Source organism: Nannobrachium achirus, assembly GCF_963921795.1.
Source record: "Nannobrachium achirus genome assembly, chromosome: 10".
Lineage (NCBI taxonomy): Eukaryota > Metazoa > Chordata > Actinopteri > Myctophiformes > Myctophidae > Nannobrachium > Nannobrachium achirus.
The window spans coordinates 26,359,925-26,368,595 of NC_137819.1; positions in this window are offsets into that span (position 1 = coordinate 26,359,925).

An 8,671-nucleotide genomic window follows, 5' to 3' on the forward strand; every position below is an offset into this window, starting at 1 on the left:
CAACACTCAGATTTGTTATCTAGCCTATACTATCCATCTATGCACAAAACCTGTGTCTGTCTGTCCTGGGCATAACTTGGGCATCATGTGATCGATCAACGATCACATTTGGCATGTGTGTTGCCGATGACCCGGAGATGTGTTGTGCCGAGTGGAAATTCGGGGGGATCCGCACCAAGTGTGTGTATGTGTGAGTGTGAGTGTGAGTGTGAGTGTGTGTGTGTGTGTGTGTGTGTGTGTGTGTGTGTGTGTGTGTGTGTGTGTGTGTGTGTGTGTGAGAGAGTGTGTGATGCATGCGGGATGGGATGGGATGAAACTGGCTACCATGGTTCAATCAGCAGAAAAATAAGGCAAGAAAAAAACACAGTGTTTGGGCCTTATGATTCTATCTGGTCATCTCTGTAGGCTAAATATAAGCAGCAAAATATCAAGATACAGTAAAATGAAAACTGGATATTCTATGAAAAGTTGCCCTGGTTGATGTGCCAGCTTTTTAAATAGCTGAAGCAAATGTATACAGGTTTGTACAGTATATGTAGCCGAGGCAATGTTACAGCAACTTAATATAAATGTCCACCATCTGTTCAAAAATCTGTTGCTGTTCAAAGCTCCAAAAAGTAGCAACTAATACTGTTCATACGAAACAGTGTGGGCTCGCATGGAACACCATGTATGGGCATAGAGATCTACCCAACGGGCACTCCAACATGGAACACCATATATGAGCAAAAAGATCTCCAACTCCAACATTACTTGTACTTCTGAGACTCCTCTCTTCCTCTCTCTCCAGACTAATTTCCCATTGGAAATGCATTGGGTGCTTAAAGTTAAATATTTCAAAAAACTACAAAAAGATTTTAAAAAGAAAATTACAAGCACGCAAGTCCACAGTAAGCTGAACGTATTAAAGTTTGAATGGTGTTTCTATGTGTAAGTATGTAGGAGTTGAATCGTGCCAAAGTTTTGAGGAGAATAAACCTGATAGATAAAGATTTGGGAGAACATAGGCCTACGTGTGCCCGCTTTCAGCGAGCCCACAATAAAGTGTGCACTCAACAAAAAAACAGCACACAAACACCAAACCAGACCTCCTGAGTGACAGAAGGGGGGTAGGGGCACGATGACTACCCCATTGATCACAGTGTTTCTCTAAATGAAACACACACTTGCTTGATGAACGTAAACTAATGACCACATTGACCAGCCCAGAGCAGGAACTTGTGTCCATATTAGGCACGGGCAGAATTCTTCTAAACCTGAACAACCACCAGCAGCTCTTGTCAAGGAGTAGTTCCTCTCGGCACAGTGGGAAAAGGGCACACAAAACAAAACAGTTCTCCTCAGTGACAGAATGTAATCATAAAATAAATGGCTATACATGAATAAAACTAACAACATTAATCACGGTAACACAGAAATCCACCGTCAATGCCTGCCGACGCTGGTGAAAACGAGCACTCTATCCCGTTTCCACCATCTTCTCCAGTGGTATCCATAATCACGCGTCAATGCATTCCCCAAAGCAAATAATTAAGAACAATAACGAACACAGTCGCGTCCCAAAGCATGGTGGGATATCCCTCCTCCGCCCAGAAGGTTGCAATAATTAGGGCCTTTCCTTTCCTCCCATGTTCTCACTCCTCTACAGTCCTTCCCGGAGACTTAAGTCCTCAGAGTCCACTTATTGCCACTTATTATACATACACCAAACAGATGGTGAACACACATTTCAAAATGATGAACACAGTGGTGCACACAGAGACACACAGCTAGTGTATGCCAGGTACACCTTGCAGCATATGTGGACATTAGCCACCTGCATGGCCCTGAAGTAACAAGCCTACTGATCTGATTATTAGCATTTTAGCTCAAGTAGAATTCATTAGCCATGCTGCATTACTGATTAGCCAATACTCATTCAATCATTAGCATTGTGGTTTGGATGAGGACAGACATTCACTTGTTTTAGCATTTCTGTAATGTATGGACAAACATATAGGTAACCAGAACAGGTCGGTCTACCTAAAGCCCATAGTGGCCCCTAGATACGCTGCCAGCAGTGATGCAAGCATGGCAGGATATTGATATTATTGTGCACCTGTACTGTATGCATTATTTATGTATGCTTATAAATGTATGTATGTATGTGTGAATGTGAACAAAATACCTTGTGTAGCAATAGGTGGATCTTCATGAAACATGGTGAGGAATGGGGATGATGCGTACGCTAAGGAAACCAGCACTCACTTAGATCCATGTTAGGATTTCGGAAGGCCTGCGGGCCAAAACGTCTGTATGATCTGATGCTGGGGGTGAACCTGTAATAAACAAGAATCCTACATGGATCTAAAGTGAGTGCTGGTTTTATAGGTAAAAATATTATTGCTGCCAGAACCGTGCATCCGATACACAAGTATTATGAACGACTCGTTGATGAGTGCTCCTCTCTCTCTCTCTTTCAGATGATACTGTACGTACGCTGCCATGAAGAGATGATTAACTTTCAGGTTGAAAGTTCAAGGTCACAATCAAAGATCCAAATGACATAAACCGGTCATATCTCAGGGACGGACAGGTATGTAACTTTGAGGTTTGATGTTGTTGGAAATAAAACAATCAATCAACCAAGAGATGAATTTGCACTTCCAAGTGCATTCCACTGTGAATAAGTTTTGTTCAAACAGACTGGAGTCAGAGTTCACTCATTGTAATCTCCTCAGTGTTCATTTAAATGACACTGTAAATGATTACACTGAGGATTTTACTGGGTGTTTTTTTAGCCATCTGAGGTGACGGTTGCTCAAGGATGGACACACATTTGCTATTGTCAACCCCTGCTTCATCCTCCCTCAAATCACACCCTGGGGCGTCACAAGGGAGGGAAAAGTGGGACTGAGTTACGAGGGCCCAAGGTGGAGGGGCCTTAATTATTTTATGCTTTAGCTATTGAAAATTTGCAGATGTACAAGCTCACAGCACGGCACTTTGGTGCCGCGCTGCAAGCTTTTAGATCTGCTATTTTTTGAAAATGTGAAAATGTGTGCAAATCTTTGAATATATGTTTTTTAAGCTAACATCTGGAACAAAAACTTTGCATCTGGGGTCCCGGGAACTAAATATTTTGAGATGGGGGTCCGTGGCCAAATACATATCATTTTGGGGGTCCTTCATGTGATCAAATATTCAGAGAGGCACCGAGTGAGCTTGTAGATCTGCTATTTTTTCAATAGTTAAAGCACAAAATAATATAATATAATATTGAAGTGAATCCTTGTACCCAGGGCCCAGAATTTGGTGCGAGACCCCTGATCACACCTACATCTCTGTTGATGCATTCTCTTCCAGTGGCATTCTGAAACAATTTCTTATCCATCCTTCTCTTTCCTACAGTACTTGTTTCCTCTTCCCTTTCCACTCCAATCCTCTCCTCATATCCATTACCCTTCTCTCCTCTCTTGGGATTGAAAAAAAAAACAAAAACAAAAAACAGCTTGATTCTTCTCTCCGGCAATAAATGACACCATCTCCTCTTACATTATGGCATCTCCCTTATTCTCCATCCTCCCCCTCCTACTCGACTCTGTTGAGTAGCCATAAATTACAACATCTCTTTTGACACATGACATACCGCCTTCCTTCCCCCACTCTCTATCTCATCACCCACTCTGACATATGAAACCTCTGCATTGTATGACCCCATCTCCCCTGTTTTCCTCTTCTGGTGTTCCTTCTGTGTCTCCTCTTTTCCCCTCCACTGCTGTCATCCATTCTACTCTGCGACACTCAATTTCATCTCTGTGTGATAGCATCTTTACACTCTTCCCTTTCCTCCCTTTTGTCACCCCTTTACATTCACTTATCTCCTGTCCTGTAGTCTCCTCCACATCAACCCATTAGAAACAGGAAAGCGTTTCATTTTAGATTTTAGCTAAAAAAAAAAAGCATTATTATATGCTTAATTGGCAAAAAAGAAATTACAGATATACAAGCTCTAGGTGTGTCACTTTGTGCCACGCTACGAGCTTATAGAGCTTATTTATTCAAATCTTTGACTATAATATCCTCAAATCTTTGCTTCTGGGGGTCGCTGGAAATAAATATTTTGAGATGGGGTGGTGCACGGCCAAATACATAACACTTTTGGAGTACAGAAACATGTGCTTTTCAGAAAACTGTTAGAATTTAGAAGACTCTGCCTAGAGTCCTGCCCCACCACTGAGAAGTCTAATAAAATGTAAAATGTAATTCCATCTGAGGTTGCCCCAAGGTTTTTGTCAAGTCCATGTTCATTTCACTTACTTTGGTTATCTTGTTTTATGTTTAGTCATTGGCCCCTTTTGGAAAGCGCCTCGGGTCATTCTCCTGCTGTTTTTAAATGTGCTATATGATTATGAATAGATAGACACGCCATTGATCTGCAGATGTGGTTGCGTGAGATGGACCATCAATCTGTGTGATTGTGTCAGATGCACCATTGATCTGAAGCTGTGGTTGCGTCGGATTGTAACACTGGCGGAGAATCGGAGATGTCCTCTTGTATCATAGGCCTATACGTTTTTGGACGGCTCAACCTCCGTTGTGGAAGTGCCCACAGAGGTGGAGCTACCACAGGCCATCCAGATTGGTGTTAAAAATGTCAAAGTTAGGTCACCCGCTGGCCTAGCGGTCCAGGCATACCACAGTCTCTGATGCCTGACAGCGCGTCGTGGTTTTAACAATTTATTATAGTAGATTTTTTGAAAATGTTAAAAAATAGCAGATGTACAAGCTCGCAGCACGGCAGAAAGTGTCACGCTGTGAGCTTGAATATCTGCTATTTTTGAATAGCCATATTATAAAACATGATTAAAGTGGTTAAAGTGATTGTGATGCTATATTAACACATTTTGCTGGGGACCCCCTGGCACCCCCCAATGGACCACTGGGAGTCCCCAGAACCCACTTTGAGAACCAATGATTTAATTCATTATTCATTGCGATCATAGGTCGCAGTTAACTATGAAAACCGTCACATCTTGTCAGTAACGCCTGACATGGTAACACCTCAATGTCTATAGCTTGACCTAAGACATCACATTGTTGTAGGGTTGCCACCTTTCAGAAACTGAAATAAGGGACACCTCTTCCGGCCGCGCGGTGGCGTGCGTTCCGGGCGCGCGGCACTGCCATGTGCCAGGAAGAAAACGTGTGTTTTAAAGTCCCGAACCCCAGACAGGATTCCTGCACCATTTTAAAAGTAAAATGTAAGACTTTTTAAGACCTTTTTAAGACCCCAACAAATGTAATTTAAGACCCAAATCACCCTCCCGGGCCGTTCGCCATACCTCACGCTCACCGCGCTGACGGTGGAGATGACGGAGGCGTGCCGTCTCAGGCGACCTTGATCCACGTGAGACACTGCCGAGCGAGCTAAAGCAAGCGAGTAGCCATGACTCAGCGCTGTCCGAGTTATGTCACGATAGGGACAGAATAGTAAATAATTTCACCCCCGATTATCATTACGCTGGATAGACGCCCAGGGCGAACGGCTGGGAGGGCGAACAGACCTGTATTGCTTAGAGCCCAATCTATGGGATGATAACTTGGGGATCGTGTGTGTATTCGGACAGCAGGTGGGTCAGCAGACCACCGTGGCCTGTCACCATTATTTAGAATTGGAGATGCACAATATTGTCTTTTGAAACCATAAACCCAGCATCTGCAGTGAATTACAACTACAATATGCTGTATTTACTATTTACTGACGTATACATACAAGCAGCAAAATGTTGGGACTCCTACCACAGATTGTTCTACAGAAAAATGAAAAAATAAAATGAAATATTAATATACAATAAAAATATAATAAAGCCTATGATATACAGATCCAAATAGACAAGTTAGGGACTTGTCTTAGAAGACAGGCATATATCACAGCTGAGAATGCCAACCCTCAATGTTAATCTCAGACAGTCTGAGATCACCAGAACACAGGAAATTAAATCTACTAAGTTCTGGGGGAGGACCCCCAGATACCCTGCTTAAGGGTGTGGGCAGAGCATGTAATCATAGTGAGATATCCACTTAAGTAGTGAATATTAGTACATATGGGTCTTACATTGCTTCAGTTATAAAATCAAATTCTGTACACTTACTTCTGGCGTTTTAATTGCTGAAATTGTACCCATCCTTTTCCAATGCAAGTAAAGCAAGTATAATAAAATTATCAAAATCAGAGTTCCATATGCCCCCCCAAACTATGCCCCAAAATTCCTGAATTCTGACTGTCCAATGTTGGCAACCCTGGTCACTGATTTAAATGATTATATTACTGAGTGAACGGGACTCGGGAGAGGAGAGGGGATACGCGGTGTATTGATGAGCGTGTAGAACGTAAAAATGCTCGGTACAACAGCTGTTGTAAATCACAGATGATTGGTGGATTCTCCTCTTTGAAAACGGGCTGACTAATGACTTTATGACTGTCAGCTTCATTCTGTCTCACAGGCAGAAGGAACGGGACAATAGCCTTAGCATGTAGCTAGGCTAGCTAATTCCTCATGGTTGAGGAAAATCAACAAACATCGATTATGTCACATCCCCGCATCAATGCAGAATCACGCACGGCCGCATCGCGAATTGTCTTAATCTAAAACTTTTTAAGAAGTCCACTACACAGCCCACAAGCACAACTCCACTACACGCCGAAGTGTGTTTACTTGTATGCTCTCATCTGTGCTCACTCACAAACAGGGAGGGCAGTTGATGTGACGGGAGGCTAAGGAAAAGGAGCGCTTGTTTTGTTAAAAAACAAAACTACCCTCTTCCGCATCCACATACATCACCACAGTACTGACAAAACGGGCGGAGCCAAGAACAACAAGCAAGCTCAACTTCCCACTGACCGCTGCTCGCTTCAGCCTGTTTGCAGTCTCTCATCGTCTAATATTAATAAATCAAATAAACGAATCAAATGAATACGTACAAATGTTTATGGCTTAATTTCCCCATGAGCCTTAAAAACATCATTTTCAAATTTAATACCTACGGTCAGATTTGGTCAAATTTAAGACTTTTTAAGTCCTTAAATTCACGATTATTTATTTAAGACAATTTAAGACTATTTAAGGACCCGCGGGAACCCTGCAAGAAATACATAGAATTGTTATAACTAACACACAATATTGTGTAAGCTTTTTGCAGTTTGAAATCGGCAATTGTTTCCAAAATATGACAAATTAAATTGTATGAATATCCTACCTGACCTGGCGGAGACCCGTGCTCCGAAGAGCATTTTTCTAGTTTATATATATTTTTTGCCAGGTCATTCAAGATTTGTGTTGTTGAAATGTTTAAAAAATAAAATGTTCAAATTCAAAGACATTTTGAAAATGTCAAGCTCACACCATATCACATTGCAACCAGTTGTGTGCTTAAAATACCTCTCCTGTGTTATTTCAAATTTCCTTCTCGGGATCAATAGAGGTTTATCTCATCTCATGTCACCTTATGTATCTTATCTTGACCTGGTAGAGGGGTTGCTGGCAAGTGGGTCTGTCTGCAGACCAAAGATTAGGGGGCGGATTGTGAGGGGGATGCTATTGGATAGTATGAGAATGAATCAATCCGCCCCCTGAATCAATCCGCCCCCTGGAATCTCAATCCACCCCCTATGACGTTGCACGGACGGGGCGGAAATGAGCCCAGGGGGTCCCCGGACCCCCAAGAGAACCAGGGACCACCCTCCCCACCCCAAACCCGAGTTAAGACACCCATCTGGGCCACTTTCCACCCAGCACCACCCTCTTCACCTCCGTGATGGAGGGTGTGCTCACTTTGTGCGGGAGGATTTTTCAAAGGACAGGGGCAGGGGAGATTTGCCCAGGCTCTGGTACCTCCAGAGCACCAGGGCCGACTCTCCACACCCTCTAGCCCGACTCGGGGCTCCCTCCTCGGCCACTTTCCACCCAGAGCCGGCCTCTATACCTCCGTGATGGAGGAAGTTCCCACTTTGCTCAGGAGAGTTTTACAAAGGAAGGAAGGGGGGAGAGAGCCTGGGAGCCTGGAGCTCGGAGCTCCAGGGCCCAGGGGCCGGCCCCTCACTGCTCGAGGCCGACCTGGGGGCCTCGGCCGAGGCCGAGGGACCACCCACGGACCCCCTGGAGCCCGAAAAAAAAAAAATCCATAGCGGATACCCAAGCTCGCCAAACGCTTTAGGCTCCTATTCTACCGCCCTTTGGGCCTCGCGCTCGAGCCTGGTACCGTTGGAACCGGCTCGCCGCCCCGCACCCCGCACACAATCGATGATTATTTATAGGGCCATGCTGATGTAACCATTGTACATATAGGGACTTTTGACAGAACAATATACAAAAAATAAATGTATATATTTTTATTCATGTATACATTTTTCATTTCAGCTGGTCTTTAAGATGTTAGCTATAGGAGGATTAGCCAGATAACGGCTAATTAATTTAGCTACAGTAATTGCCTTAACCGGCCTTTTCAATTGCACTGGGAAGCCAGACCGTTCTTAGACTCCATGTCGTTTGTCTCTCCCTGTAGCCTCCTCCTTGCCAGGGGTGTCACAAGGGGGGGGGGGAAGTGGGACTGAGTTACTAGGGCCCAAGGTGGAGGGGCCTGGAATTATTTTATACTATAGCTATTGAAAAATAGCAGATATACAAGCTCA